Genomic DNA, 15830 nt, shown 5'->3' on the forward strand with positions numbered 1-15830 from the left:
TTTCTATATAAAAATCACTATACAGAAATCAAAAAAATCACTATCTTCGTTTTACCATAACATTACAAAAGCGAAGTAAGAAAAACCTTTTAAAATATTTTAAATTCTTTGACTTTTCATCTTCAACAATTTTATCAGAAACATCTCGAAGTATCTCGCACGTGTTGTACGTGTTGTTCATCGGAAAAAATTGAGAACAGAAAAAAATGTATTGGATGTCGAACGAACGATGTGGGGAGAGGAAATTAAAAGAGAAAACAGCGGAACGAGAATACATCTGACACTCTAATCCGGGAGTGAATGCGGTGGGACAGCTGTATTCCCAGGAGAGTCAACACTGATAGCAACGGCCATGCAATTACCGGCTTCAGCCCGAGCCATGGAAAAGCCGGTAATTAGTTAACGTGCTCCAGATTCGATGTTTGAGTAGATAAGCTGACAGCCTGACCGCGGCTGCATGCGATTCATGTGGCTTGATTCATGGTCACGGTCAAGGTCATCTAACGAATTCACTCATCTATCGTACATTCTACAGGCCAGCTGTGACATTTCGCGTGATTATGCCAGTTTACACGTTTCCTGAACGTTATTGATTCTTAAATCTACCGTGTTATTACTTGATAACATATGTGTATTATGTACGTTTAACGTAGAATTTTACTGTTATTATAAATTATCTATCTGATCATAATGAAAGTCGTGTTTATAGTTTTGAACTGAAACGATATTCTTTTATTTCATATTCTCGTGGCTGACATCGAAACGTTTGCAAAACACTGCAGCGTGAAATACACGGTGTGTACGCCAGACTAAAAGTCTTCGGTGCTCGCTTCGTTTGACGAATCGTGCCTTATCTGCGGTAGGAACGTCACAGGATCTCTGACAACGCAGCGCCGTAAGTCTTTGTGGAGTCGGCGATCTCGAGATTTCTTAGTCGCGTTGCGAAAAATTCGTTGTCACTTGGAAATCCAAGAAAGTGGAGAAGTCGACGTTACGAGCAAATAAGCTGACGAGTTTACCTTTCTTCCAACGTTCTTTGTCTTCTGTTCATTTTCTATACCATTGCACCAGTAAATCCGTTTACAGTCATCCGAGAAATAAGATTCCAGCCACCGCGGCCGAATAACTCCAAACGCTATACATAATACCACGAAACGAAGGCATTAATTAAACGCAATCTGCGCATCCTGGCGTTGGAATCATTTGCAAGAAATATAGTGTTTCTGTAGGAAGAATGAAGGTGATGTTCGCGATATTATGCACCGAAGGAGCATGGGAACATCCGTGGGGGAGCGTCACCGGCGTGGAAACGTCCCTGAGTCTCGTCGGGATGCCATTTTGACTTTTAAACAGGCTCGTGTGTAAATAGACCATGCATTCATGTATTAGGTTGTTTGGAACGTTCACAGACTAAATTTTAACAAAATTGTACACCGATACATTTTCATAAAACCAACTTAATTCATTAGAGAAATTTTATCTCAATTTTATCAAACAGTATATAAATATAATCTAAAACTCAGGAATAATTATTATAAATAAATTGTTGGCGATACCAGTACTATATATACCATTTATACTACATTCCTATATATTGGGATAAGAGTACAATAAGTCTTTACATAAAGTTTCTATCCCACGGTGATCAACATCAAAAAGTTAAAGAACCACGATATTTTATACGGTTTAAAGTTTAGGACCTCGATACTTTAAGAAGGTTATATCCGAACGTGTGTCGGAGAGCAGAGAAAATAATCAAATAGCCGCCGTTTGGTCGTGATCGTCTTTCTGCTGGTCGGCATGTACGGTTGAATCGCGGCCTGGTGTAGCAGCACGTGGCCGTTTATGGGAGACACGATGCCCATTGGATGGCAAGCCGGAGTCGAGTCACTGGACGTGTGGACGACCCTGACCTTGACTGTTGGACAAGGAGAGGGAGACGCAACATCGTGCAGCTGCGTTCACAACGGTACCACAGCATCGACTTTGGATCGTCGCGATTTTAGATGACCGACACGCGCGCCTGACCTAGATCGAGCTACGGGTCTGACTGATCTCCTCGTTAGGATCATTAACGCGCATAGATCCTTAGCGACACGAGATTTTTATTTAGAACAAATTTATCCATGGTTAGGCTTCGGTTAGGTTTCATTTATAGGTGATTAGATCTAAGTTAGGATCGTAGACGATTAGATTTTTGTTCCTTTTCTTTACACGTCATTTATTTATGCCGCAGCTTAAACGCGTGAAGCGTCCTACATTTCTCAGTAATTTCATGGAAGTGAAGAGCAAGAAAGCGCGAGGATAATCAATTTCAGCATCTCTACAACTATTGCGGAATGTTTTCGAAAAATGTATCGGGAGCATCGCGATGAAATCTGTGGGAGGTAACAAAGTAGAACAAAGCGGTGAACTTGATCCAAGGGACACGTCGCAAACAAAAAGATGCGCTGCTAGGCTAAGTGCGTGTGAATCGAGCTTGAGGCAACACACGCGCCACGTTGCACGCTGCGCGCGAGAATGCGCGAAAGAGGAGAACGCTAGTCCTCGTCGTACTCGTTGGACATGGTTTGTTTGCATTCCGCGACCATGAAGCGGTCGTCAGTCTTCCATGAAAATTATCGTCGCGCATGGGGCCCAATGCCCTTCGTCTACCAACTTATCTCTCTTTTCCGCTTAACTCTTTTTTTTTTCTTTACTCGTCTCTACATACATATGTGTGCACGAGTTTCGTACGAAGTTTCTCTACACGCCTTGAGAAGTCGCGACAATCAAGGAATTGTAGAGAACGATCGCGTCGAACAATGGCTACGCTGTCGTCGATACGTCGCATCGTTTACCTCTTCTTTTCGTATCCTCCTTTTTCAACGTTCACGATTACTTTGTTTCTCTATTTTTCGTTAATACGTTTGGTAAGTAGCCTTAAACAGATGTATTAAAAATTCTTAGCAAGAAAAATGGAGAATAATGGGATTGAGTATAGAGCTTCCTGATATCTATAGTCTTCCATTAATGCAAATTTTACACGTTATATTTAAAGTGATTTCGGGCTAATGATTGATTCGGGAAGATTCATGCGAAGCTATTTTCCTCGTTTGAAGCAGAGTTACTTTTTACAAATATTTCTTATTCTAAAATGCAATTTGGAAGATTCTCATATATCGTCATCGAACGATAGATCATTTCTATAGTAGAATCATCCAAGTTACGAAGGTTTAGGGAGCTGGTTTTTAAATCTGTACTTGTTCCATTTGTTCGAAAAATGATCTAAACACTGGAAGCTCGAAGCAAAGAGGAGTTTTTATCTACCTCGGCGTGGAGTTGCAAAAAAGCTTTGAATAATTCACGGTTTCGACAACTCGTTTAGCGCGGCGCGTTAACGATAAGACTACGAAATGACAGGTTTAACGGTCGCTGGCACGGTTCAGCCAGAGGGAGCCTCAAAGAGACACGTCCTCCTATGTATGTATGCACGCGTGTCGCATTAACTATGCGATCGAAGCCTGCTCTGCATATTTTCTCATTCGCATGCGATCGCGTACGCTCGTGTGTGGGCGTTTTCATTGAATCGCCCCGGCGAATAATGAACTTTAAGTTCTAGCGTAGCGTAGCATCCTTTTAGTTGACAACAAAGGGGTGGAGAGGTATATATTAGCATCACGTGCCGCGTCCAGAATCGACTGAGACTCGAATTGAAAGCCCCGCTTTCAGTGAACCTTTACAAATAGAAATTACTCTGCTATACAGGGCTATATCCCAGTAATCATGGCACGATCTCTAGGGGAGCGATCTCTATGTAAAAAAACAATTCCGAAATGTATATTTGTTTTTTGCCACACTGCCTTGAAATTTGGCTGCGCTGTGTCTACCTTGAAAAAATATCAGGAAATTGTTATGACAGAATTAATCGTATTACCGAATTGGAAATACCAAGGAGGAAATAAAGCCATGAATTATTCCTGACAAAATTGAAATTCTATTATTTTCTTTATATTTTTAATAGCGAATAAATAATAATATATGTGCGTTAATTAATTGAGAAAAAGTATTTGAATTATTAATGTAACGAATGGTTATCATTAATATACTAACTTCAATCATTTTCTATTATTGATAATACTAATATAATAATAACAATGGTTGAAAGCGAATTTCTCTGGAAATCTAAAAAGCTTGCTACTGAAAGAGTTAATATTTCTACAATTTTTTCTCTTTCCACAAAGAAAGAATCAATTTCTGTTTCATACAGAGCGCCGACATTTCCTTTGAATTCCAGCTACTTTTTCTCCGTACGCGTCGTATCAGACAGATCTGTACGCAGCGAGATTAAAATCTACGGTGTGTCAGATGGCGCGCGTGTTCTCATGGAGAACCGGATATCATCGCGCAGTCCGAGTGACAACCCAGACAAGGTAGATGAAAAAGAAAAGAAGAAGACACGCGACAACTTCTCTTCCAGATCAGAAAGAGAAGGTGCGAACAAAGAAAGAATTCGATCGAATTGAAAGAACAAAAAGAAGATGGAAACTTCCTTCTTATTTATGCATTAAAGATGCCAATCGATATCCATCGATATTGCCATTCTCTAGTGGCGCAGACCGTGTCTCGACCACAGCCGAAACTTAAACTCCATTTCACCGTGGTATTTCAAGTAGTTGCCAAACTCTCGAGAAACTTTAATATCCCACGTTGCGAAAGATTAAAGATTCAACCGCTACTTGTCATTCCATCGCCACGTTTCACGCGGACTCCCATCGTCGTCTAGTCGAAGCATTTCACGTTCCCTCTTGCTTTCATCTTCAATTCCTCTCGCTTTTTTAACGCCCTCTTCGCGCTTACGCAGGGAGTTTCGATGGTAAATCGTTTGTGGAAACACCAAGCACTCGCGTTCCTTTCGGTTACTTTTAACGTGATTGTGCCGTAAAATTTGGAGAACTCGTGGGGAAGTGGATGATGTCGAGGTCGTTTGTTGTCGATGGATTCGTGTGGTTAGATGCGTGAGAAACGGCTTTGAACTTTGAACGTTTTCTGTTGAATTTGCGTACTTTTTTTAATTCGCAACTAGATACACTGAATTTTACTTTCTCTACGTACTATATTCACTTGCTTATACAGTGACTCACTGAAACCATCTATTAATCTTCATTAGCACCTAATTCGAATGACGTATCCCTTCAAAGAAATCAAACTCGCAAAAACAAATTCTCTTTAGGAATTCCAATCGTTTGGCGAAAAAATGATCCTACAACAACTTACGAATATCTCGGTGAAACGAACCGTGAAGACATTTAGCACTATTTTTCATTCTTCAATGTTGAAAAAGCGTCACATATAAAAAGTGGCCGTAGCAACAACGTGTTCTAGTGGCAACATGATGCATTCAGTTCTGAGAGTCACAACAGGATCTGTTGCTGGTTGAGCCGGTGTGCAACAATGCGACAAAAAGGACTTCACAGGACATTTCTAGCGCTGGGAAATGGGCACACTAGTGAGATGAAAAAAAAAAAAAAAAAAAGATGAGGATAAACTAGCACAAAGAAACATGTAGCACATTCTTTTTGTTATCGAGGGTGGAATGACATTATGTATTAACCATAACTGCGATAAATTATATTGATATATACGCTATTATACGCGCGTACAAACCGTTGATTATGCTAATAAGAATTCAATAGAATATGTAATTTGATATGTTGCAATCTCTCGCTTCTGTTCGCTTTTGTTCTTATTATTAGGTTGTCCGAAAGGTGTCTTTCTTTCGCAAACGTGTTTCTTTGCAACAGTGCACCTTCATACAAACGTGAAACCAAGTCTGCGAAATATCGCGGTGTTTATCTCAACAGAACAAACTGTATCGTACGTAATTCGACAAAATAATATAAAACAAAAAACGTTGTGCGTCTATTATTTCCTCATAAAACGAAAAGAACTTTTCGGATAACCCAATATTCGAGCAAAAATATAAATTGTAAACGTAAGTTATATTGCGTTATTTGTTATTATGTGCTATCGTTTTAAATTATCGTTCAAAAAGAATTCTTTTCTAGGATAACGTTATCGCCACTAGCCTTTCAGAGACTAACAACACAAAGAATCGAAATTGCATTTATCAGAAGACTATCCTGCTCGAGTCGCTTGTTCGCATCTATAATTTCAATAAGGTGTAAGTGATACGAAAAGTACGATCCAGATTGAAGAGGCCATAAAGGCGTAAATCTCGCAGTGATCGGTAGTCAATCTTCGTATGCAAATATGGTACACGGTTAAGTGCATGACGGTGCAATTTCACGTAGAGGCCAACGTGTCTCGGCGTCAGTTCATTGCTGAAACCAGCAGGTACTTGGTCTGCGTTCACGCGTACTGCTGTTTAAGAATTTCTTTACTATTACACATATTCAATATGAAACAAACTAACTAAATATCTAATAAATACTTGACCAAATATTTAAGAACACGCCGTCTTAGCACTTTACCGACCGCTAGCGGTTCAACAGCATACGCACGTCCGACCGGCAACTGAGGCGCAGGTTCTTCCTGGCGCCGGCTCTGTTTCAGTTTACACTCTTCAATACCATCCTTTTCGTTCATCGTAAACGGTAAGTTTTTCAAATTGGTATAAAACTTTTGGAGCTTACAAAGCAACGCAACTGACGTAACTGAGCAACGTACTTTAGTACTAAATAACAAATTACTACTCAAACAATGAGAAAGATTGTTGGCGAAAAAAGTCGATTAATAGGCTATCGGTCGGTAAGCGTCGGCGACGAAAGGCCGATTAATAGGCTATCGGTCGGTAAGCGTCGGGGACAAAAAACCGATTAACCGACTATCGGTCGGCAAAGTGTTAAAACCTTCAATCATTTTTTTACCAATTCCATATATCGATTTCAGAATTTATTACGATTGAATTTAATATTTACTCTACTTCGAAGCACTGGTTCAATCTATCGCAACGAGCACCAACACCGTTTGCGGAGAAAAAAGAAGCAGCGACAGCAATGGAGCAATGGCAGCCACCGTTGATGTTGAATTTCAAAGGGAACAGTGACAGACTGACGGTAATATCGACCTGAGGAGAACTTAATCACGAAATGTCGGCCGAGTAAACTAAAGCCATGGCTAATGTTTCGATGTCACAGTGGTTTCTCCAGATTAAGAAAGACAGTCGCGGAAAAATCGTTTCTACATGAATAAGGACAATCCTCTGTAATCTTCCTCCATTGATCAGCAATTTTGAACCAATCATAACCGATAATAACCCGATATGATAATTATCGTGAGCATTATTTAGAGCAATGTTTAGGTTACTAGTGCCTTCGTGTAGTATCTTTGTTATCTTGAAATTTTCCAATGGGAAATCGATTTACTCGCGAAAAAGGCGTGAAGATCTCGGACAGGTCTTTATCGAAGTCCATTTCACGATCATGATTCTGAAAATTGAACGTGCACTATTCTCACTGGTGGACACTGGTGAGGGTGTATCGGATGAAACGCGAGAGGTCCCAGGCGGCCTCAGAGGGGACGAAATAAAAGCGATCAGAAAAACGGCTAGAGAACAGAAGCTGAACGAACCGAGAAGAGGTGACATTTCAGATATGAGTTTCGCGGTGAACCACAGTCGGCGGTTGGCGAGGTCAGTGGCGCTTTGCGGAGAGCCTGATGGCGTCTCTCTCTGAGAAAATCGACGTTAAAAATAACTTTTCACCGGCCGACAATAGAACACGCGATTCCGCGGACAGACGCGTGCAGAGTGGCTCGTATCCACTTCGTCGTGCATGTCCACGCGCACGGAACATCGATTTCCCTGGTGTCGCGTTTATTTCAACGTTTTCGTTAAATCGGCCCTCATTGCTCATCGTTTTGATCCGTTGATACATGTCCTTTGATTAACTTGTTAAACGACGAAACCGAGCTAACTGGTTATCTGGATCGATAATTTATCGCACGTATTAATTTCTTTACTTGGAGAATTTAAAAATAGATTCTACGTTATATATTTACGCTCGTAATACTTTGAAATATGTACTTTGAAACTATTATATGTTTCTAGTTTATATAACTGACACGATACGTATGATTTTTGTATGTACATTTAGATCAAGGAAAATTTCAACAAATATAACGATTGAATAAAAGGATGACAGTAAAAACGTCGATAAAATATGACTGTATCATGGAATCATCGCTAAAGCATTTCTAACACCGCAAAACGATAATCACGACAATAATCACGATGATTGGCGATGATTAAAACATCAGTATATTAAGTTTGATTTGGCCTATGTGTTGACCTAGTGCCAGCAATCTCGTTTACGTCAGACAAGCGTGAGAGACTCGACTTCATCGCCTATCTATCATTCAGTCATAATTACCGGGCGAATTATAATAAAAGAGAAGAGAAGATAGCCGGCAACCGATGGTTTTGTTCATTTTCTGCGATCGACCGTCCACGTAATTACGCACGAGAGCGGATAGTTATATAAACGCGTTCTTTGTTGTCCGGGAAAAAAAGAACAGCAATTAATAGGGCGTATCAAGCGTGGCGCGTGCTGTTGCTTTGTTTTCGCGATAGAGGCTCTTCCTCTAATAGGATTTATCGATTCTCAAGAATCTTCGAGAAACGTTGAAATATTTGATTCACACCATCGATCGAAGTCAGCTTTTAATCGATGTAACGTTTACTTGTAACTTTTAATCATTTATTTCTATCTTTGTTCTGTAATATAAAATTTAAGAATACACTTTTTGCGATTTGCATCGATATTTAAACGTCAATCATTTCTATTGCTGCTTTAATCACAGATTCAATTTCTACGCCAATAAAACTTGAAAATAAGTAATAATGAAATGATCACCGGATCTACTTATATAGGAATCAATTTGTATACCTTATAGGCGGATCAAAGGTTATCCATTATAAGAAATTATAAAATTGTCCATGATAATTATAAAAATATTCGATAGAAAATTACTTAATAATCGTAATGAATGTCTGGCGCCAACCAGGATTTCTGATAATAGCAATATCAATTTATTAGATAATTACCTTCAATTATATTACAGCGTGAAAATCAATGCAAAAAAATAACTATAAAGCAAGAATTAAGAAAAAATTCAAATAAAACAAAGAACAAAATTAATGACAATTGACTGAAAAAGGAAAAAGAAAAAAGTATAGATGAATGAACGAGAAACAAGAGCTATCCGTTCTCATAAATCATTTACTAATTCATTGCAATTGCTGTTGGTTTGATAAACATCGATGTAACATTTACATTGTTCTCACTAATGCGACTTGGGTTCAGAGAAAATCGTTTGTCATTACATCGAAAACGAAACGACAGTCGTGTCTATATTTTCTGACAATAGTAGTAATCATGTTTCCTAAGATTTGATTAGATCATGAACGATAGTTCATTAACGAAAACACTTACAACCTTCTGACCTATTATGCGTAAGAATCTGTGATTGACGCATGAATAAGTTTATTACGAAGAAAATTTAGTTATGAAATTAAGGAGATGATATCTTTCAAAAGAAAACAATGTTCTGCTTTATTTAATACTATACGAATTTAACGAATACTTTATTAAATCATTAAAGAAGTATGAAAAAATTGACGATGCTTTAAAAAGTTGTAAAAAATGTGAACCCTCGAAACACCCCCTTATATCGCCATAATTCTCAATCCGCCAAATAAAGCCAATCCTTTGTTTCCATTCTCATAAACTGCGATCGATTGAATTTTATTTTAAAAACCTGTGCAACTGGAGCACGCTCTCTCATTAGCCGTAAAAATGTCGAAGGAAGAATCGCAGACCGCGTACAGAAGCTCTACACACATATAGCCTGCGCATACAATACTCACTACTCATTGAAAAGCTTCTCGCAAAGCATTCTCGCGACCAGATGTACGCTACTTCCCCCACTCTTCTGCAAAGGATCCATCAATACTCGCGGGCGAATCTAAAAAACCGTGGCGTCATTCATCGCGACCGTAGACACAGCTCTGTCGATAATGAGGGAGAAGATGGCGGAAGTACGACGGGTGCGCAGAGAAGCGGGGCAGAACGAGCCAAAACGTCCTCATTTTTCTTTCTCTGGGCGCTGCTGGCGAAGTTGAGGTAGTAATTGTAACGGAACCATTAAAAGCTGCGACAGAATTCTCCGGCAAATATTAGGTACGGCCTCGATTGTAGCCGTGACGGTGGATGAAGGCGATAATAAAAGTATCGTACGTAGTAGTAGTGATAGTAGTAGTAGTCTCGTACGCGCGGTAGTAGAGTACGAATAGTAGTAGTAGGAGTAGTAGTAGGTGGTCGGTCGCAGTCGCAGTCGCAGTGGAAGCAGAATCGAGCCTCTCTGGAGGGAGGGTTTCGAGAACGAGAGACTGAGTAGGGGGATGGTGAATGTGGTAGTGGAGGGGGAGGGGAGAGTCTGGTTGCGCTAGGTTCGCTCGTTGCAGTTGCAGCACTTCGTAATGAATGGTGCATCGCGCGCGGGGCAACGCCCTGTCAGCCAGCTGACTGAAATCAACCGAATCGAACCGAATCTTCCCGAATATCGCCGAACGACTTCACAAACGCGCGCTTATCTTGACGCCACTCCCAAATATTTTAATATAAATCAGAAATTTTACTTGTTATTACATTGCCTGATGATGATTAGGCTGTGGATGCTTATGCATTTATGGGAGATTCAATCTTACAAGAATGCACAGAATGCGTATAATATGCGAAAATATCCAAAGTATAGTTCTAATTAAATTTATAAGAGTACGAATATGTACAAATATCTGCTGTCTAGTGAAGATAATTGAGCCTTCGGAAAAAAAATTGACCTACATCTTTTGTAAATCTCTCAATTTCGCTATCCAGAAATACAATTGACATATTACCAAAATATAACACGTACTGCAATATAACTTTGTCTAACCTTCAGGTGAATCGATATATCTACATCATATTTCAATTATAACTTCACAAAATAAGATTTCAAATCTTTATCGTCCAACAGCAGCATAAAATACCATTCTGAAAAAGTAACTGAAGTTCGAAGTAAACGAGCCAAAGCTGCTTTTCTCCGAGATCTATCAAAGCCTTTCTCGCATCCCGTCCTTACGTTTCGAACAGAGAAATACGAAAGACGAGACCAAAACGAAAATGAACGAAAAAAGAGAGAACGTGTATCCGGACAGATCGCGTTAGCATGTCGACAGGACGAGTCGCGAAGAAAGGAGACAGCAAGTTCTCTCTGTAATCGCAGTCATCCCCAATAAACTGTTTGCTCGACAACCCGACCCGGTTTGACGTCTGCACACAACTACATATACATATATATGTATGAATCGGCGTTCAGGTTCACACATGCACGATGTCCCTTTTCTCGATAAGGCTATGACTGTGCTTTCAATTCGCCGATTCTCGAAACTGTGCCGATCCGTAAATGGGCCACTCGCAAAAGGTTCGGAGAACAAACCTTGTGTAATCTGACAAAGGCGGGATACATTACGTGCGAACTTGCTCCGTTTTGTTCATATACAAACGCCACTAGAAGTGGCAGAACTCTACCTTATCATCGCGATCGCACCTTGGTATTAGAGTATAGAAAAGACAACTTCGAGAAGTTTGATATGGGATTTCGTCACTGTTGCAGCGAAGATGATCGTTTATACGTACCTGAAACAGAAAAAGGAATTATACGTGTTAGATATGTGTATTGTATTGCGAAATATTGTGTTGTGGTATAGGGAGGTATAAAATGTATTATTCCTTACATGTATGCAATAAAAGAAAATTATATTATATAGTGAAATAATATTGCGAAATATAAAAAAATAATCTTTTCCCCGGATTGACGATATTTAAATTAATTTTACATTTACATTTGGGAAAATTAGAATCTACCTTAAATTGACTTGTCTTTATTAACTTTGTTATTGAATTAACCTTATAACTTGATTATTCCATTTATTCTAATTTCCATTTTAATTCATTCCTATTTTCAGCTCTGTTGATGCTTTGTAATTCCATTCTCCCTCGTGATTAAATCACCGACTCTATACAATTTATGCTGTATTAAAACCTTCCCTCTTTACAGTTCAATTAATGCCCTTAAACAGAAACATTAATTCCAAAATATAATTTATTACGATATCCAATTCTAGAATCTTTCGCAATTTTCATGTTAACAATTAACATATGGTTTAGATTATATTCATCAGAAAAGGGGGAAGATCTGTATTGGTTTAGGCAGCTAATAGACAGAAGACGGAAATAACTGTGTATAAAACATAAAAAATCGAATCAGAGACGGTAACCCAGAAAAGAGCTGTAACTAGATAAAAATCTCGATTGAACAACGAGATATTGGAATACGCAGGAGAGACACGCTGTCATAGAGGGATAGGGAATAAACTCCTCGGCGAGGCAACGAACTCGCCAGAGGCTAGTTGATGCAAGCCCTGTAATACGTGCAGCCTCCGCAAGAAGGGGGTTATTTGGTTTTGGTGCTTGCCAGGGTGAGTTCCAGCAGCGCTGCTCTGCACCCGACACGGGATGGGCGAGGGCAACGGGCGTGATGTCACGCCCTGCTCTGCAGCAGCGGTACGAGAGGAGAGGGAGCGATTAGAAGAAAGATGACCAGCGACTCCCTCTCGCCGTTGCTTCCAGGTATTTCGGTAATCATCGTACAATAGGCAAGAGAAGATTCTATATGAAAAAACAGGTGGAAGATATAGATTGAAATTTTTTCATAGGACGTTTCGTTTCTGAGAAAATAAAATTTGAGAATTGGTTCGCACGGGTATGCGTCTGCCAATTCTTAATTAAACACGTCCACGCTCTATTTTCTTGGAACTATTTCGATTTTATGGAAGACGGAGCGCCATATAAAACTTTTATCCTATATGCTCGATTTATTTTTTCACGTAGAATAATCTTACTAATTGTATTATAATTACGAAGACAACCCTGTATAACGAGAAGAAGGACACAAAGACAAAGAGGACTGAACGCGAGAGAAAGACGGAGAGAGCGCGCAGCGAGACGTGGATGTGGTAAAATGAAAAGATCCCGGGAAAACTGTAAAGCATGAAGAATGAACGATGAGTATGCAATGTGAAAATGAAACGGAGAAAAAGAAGACAAGGGTGGACTGACAGACTCGATGGGGTGTATCACGATGGAAATGAGGAAACTACGATAAACAATATACATATATTAGGTTGGGCTAGGTACGCCTATATTTGTGGATATAAGGAGGGTATCATAATGTTAGTTAGAATTAGATTGCACGTTTTTATACAAATTTTTATTTTCATGGATACAAATAAAGAAACAAAATTTAAAAGGAAAGTTGGTTTATTTAGTAGGAATTACAGAGAACACCATATTTTGAATATTTTGTGTATCTTTGCACATGAAAACTGCAGGAGTTAGTTCGAAAAATTTTGCTTACTAAAAGTTCACTAATGATAACCAAATAATAACTCTCAAAATTACAAACTAACAACCTAATTGAAAAAGAGAAAAAATAAGAGTACGGGCGTGAAGAAGACAAAAAGAAAAAAAAGCTGTTGAGAGGAAAATAGTGGAACAAATGGAACGGAAACGAAAAGAGAATGAGAGTAGCGTACGAATCAGAAGAGGGGCAAGGAAGGAGAGAAGCCTCTGGAAAAAGAGGGGAATGGAGAGACGAAAGAGGGGGAATACGTAGTAGAAAGGAGCGTCGCCCGGGCGAGTGGGATATCGAGCGACGTCGGGACGCCGACCCACGCAAGCCGTGACGTCACGCGACGCGTCAGCTGCTGCTTCCGCGCAGCAAGCCGTGCACTAAGCTCTGTGGACCCCACCGGCTTCTCGTCTTCCCGGATCTACGCCGGGTCTTCCTCATTCTGTTTGCACGGACGAAAACGTGCTCGCCACATGTGCCCGGTTTATGTACACCACGCTACACGCTTCTATGCGTGTTTTTATTTTTAATTTCTCTTTCTCTGTTTCTCTATTTATTCGTCGTTCATGCTGCAGTAAAACATGGACAGATCCAGGTTTCTTTTTTTTTTGGAACTGCGTACCATTTAATCGAGAGTCTGTCTTTTTCTTTTCAGCTTTGTTGCAACTTATTCGAAGGTTTCAGAGACTTAGATTAGTTTTAAGATAATCATTGGAAAAGAACATATAGACTTCAACTGTTTTAAGTATTAGAATTTTGGAAATTGGTGTTTAGAAACGAAAAACTTGGGAATATTTTAGAAACAAATATTAAATAATATATTTTTAACGTTACAAGTTCACATAATCTCTTCTTAATATTTCATATTACGTAATATTGTAATACTTTAAGCTTGAGGAAAAAAGATGTGAAAGTTTTAATATGATTTTATGCACAGTAAGAAAAGCCTGTTATATCCGACGCTTAATTATTCAGTCTGAATCCGGTTTACATTAAACACAAATGATTCGTTGCTTTCATGGAAATTTTGATGCATCACCAATATTTTATTGCGAACAAAAAGAAAAAGTAAAGTCACGTTGGATGACCAACGTTTTTTCATCATGAATCATTCAGCTTATTCAGATAACTCCGCCCTGGCGTTTAGTTTTCAAAAATTACATGTATTTATTACTAAAGTTGGTGTATACATTTAGTAACTAACAATAAGAGCACGTCTCTGTTTTACATGTTGACGTGAGATCTATTTTAATCAGAGAAAGCATTGAATTCAGAAAAAACATTCTGAATTACCAACAAGGGAAAAATATGATAATGAATTGTGGAATTTTTACTAAAAGTATTTTACAGTATACAGTAAAGTACACAAAAGATTAACGTACTATCGAAATTTTATATTAAAATTTCTTTTATAGCTTATCGAAAAAATGAAAGTTAAAGATTACTACTAAAGGCCATCAAGATGATCACACTTCTTCATTTAAAAATTCTTCTCCGTTTAACTCTATCGAATGAAGCTGGGGAAAGTAAGGTCAAGGGTTAACAAAAACCAGCAAAATATTTACTCTCTTCATTCAAACCCTATTTCTATCTAAATCCACCAATCTCACGACCAATCATCGTCCAATTTGCATACAACAGGATCGTTTGTTCATCCGGATTTCAAGTCACACGGTTGACCTCCGATACATCCCGATATATCCGCACGTGGTATATCATACATATCTCGATTTACATATATACCTACCTTCGACGCAGTCGGCGCGTTTTCCCGCCATTTTAGTCGCAGAGACAGGAAACGATCGGTCGGCGTAGCAGCGTCTGGCTCGACCCGGAAGTGGAGTGCCGCGAACGCTAGAGAGAATGACGACGAGCAGACGCGTACTACAGAGTGGGAGAAACAGGGGAAGAGAAAGAGAAAGAGAGAAAAGTCATTGTCTATGAATTCCTGGCGGCCTTCCGCCTGGGCGTATCTCCGCGACCGGACTGACTGCCTACGAGCAGTCGCGTGCGTCTATCCGGTACGCGGCTACTTTCACGTACCACGACTAGCGATGGGATCAAGTTCAATATGTATTTACGAATTTTAATCATATTCAGTAACCACGGTTCGCTGTACAGGATTCGAATATTAATCGTACGATATAACAGTTCGTTCGAAATTTTATAAGCGTAGAAAGTCTTATCGGTATCTACTTTAATATTTCCATGAACTTTTAAACTTTAGGATTTTTTGAACTTCCAAGAATCTTCGGATTTCTAAATTGCTGAAATTTCAATCTTTATAAGACAGGTTAAAAAAAAAATCTTGTATATTGGTAAAAAGACTTCCGATGATAATAATACAATAGTAATATCTAATAGTAAATATATGTAGT

At 39.2% G+C, this 15830-nt stretch overlaps 1 protein-coding gene and 1 long non-coding RNA gene across 4 annotated transcripts in view; one reads left to right on the forward strand and one right to left on the reverse strand.

Annotated features, from left to right (window-relative positions):
• The window catches only part of Crp (transcription factor cropped), a 160829-nt gene that overhangs the window by 33760 nt on the left and 111239 nt on the right, over positions 1 to 15830 (reverse strand). The gene's annotated exons all lie outside the window — the stretch shown is intronic.
• On the forward strand, positions 2546 to 9166 carry LOC139996304 (uncharacterized). The gene is made up of 3 exons (XR_011802189.1): positions 2546 to 2912; positions 6048 to 6336; positions 6892 to 9166. It is a non-coding gene; the product is annotated as an uncharacterized lncRNA (long non-coding RNA).

Source organism: Bombus fervidus, chromosome 17 (assembly GCF_041682495.2).
Source record: "Bombus fervidus isolate BK054 chromosome 17, iyBomFerv1, whole genome shotgun sequence".
NCBI lineage: Eukaryota > Metazoa > Arthropoda > Insecta > Hymenoptera > Apidae > Bombus > Bombus fervidus.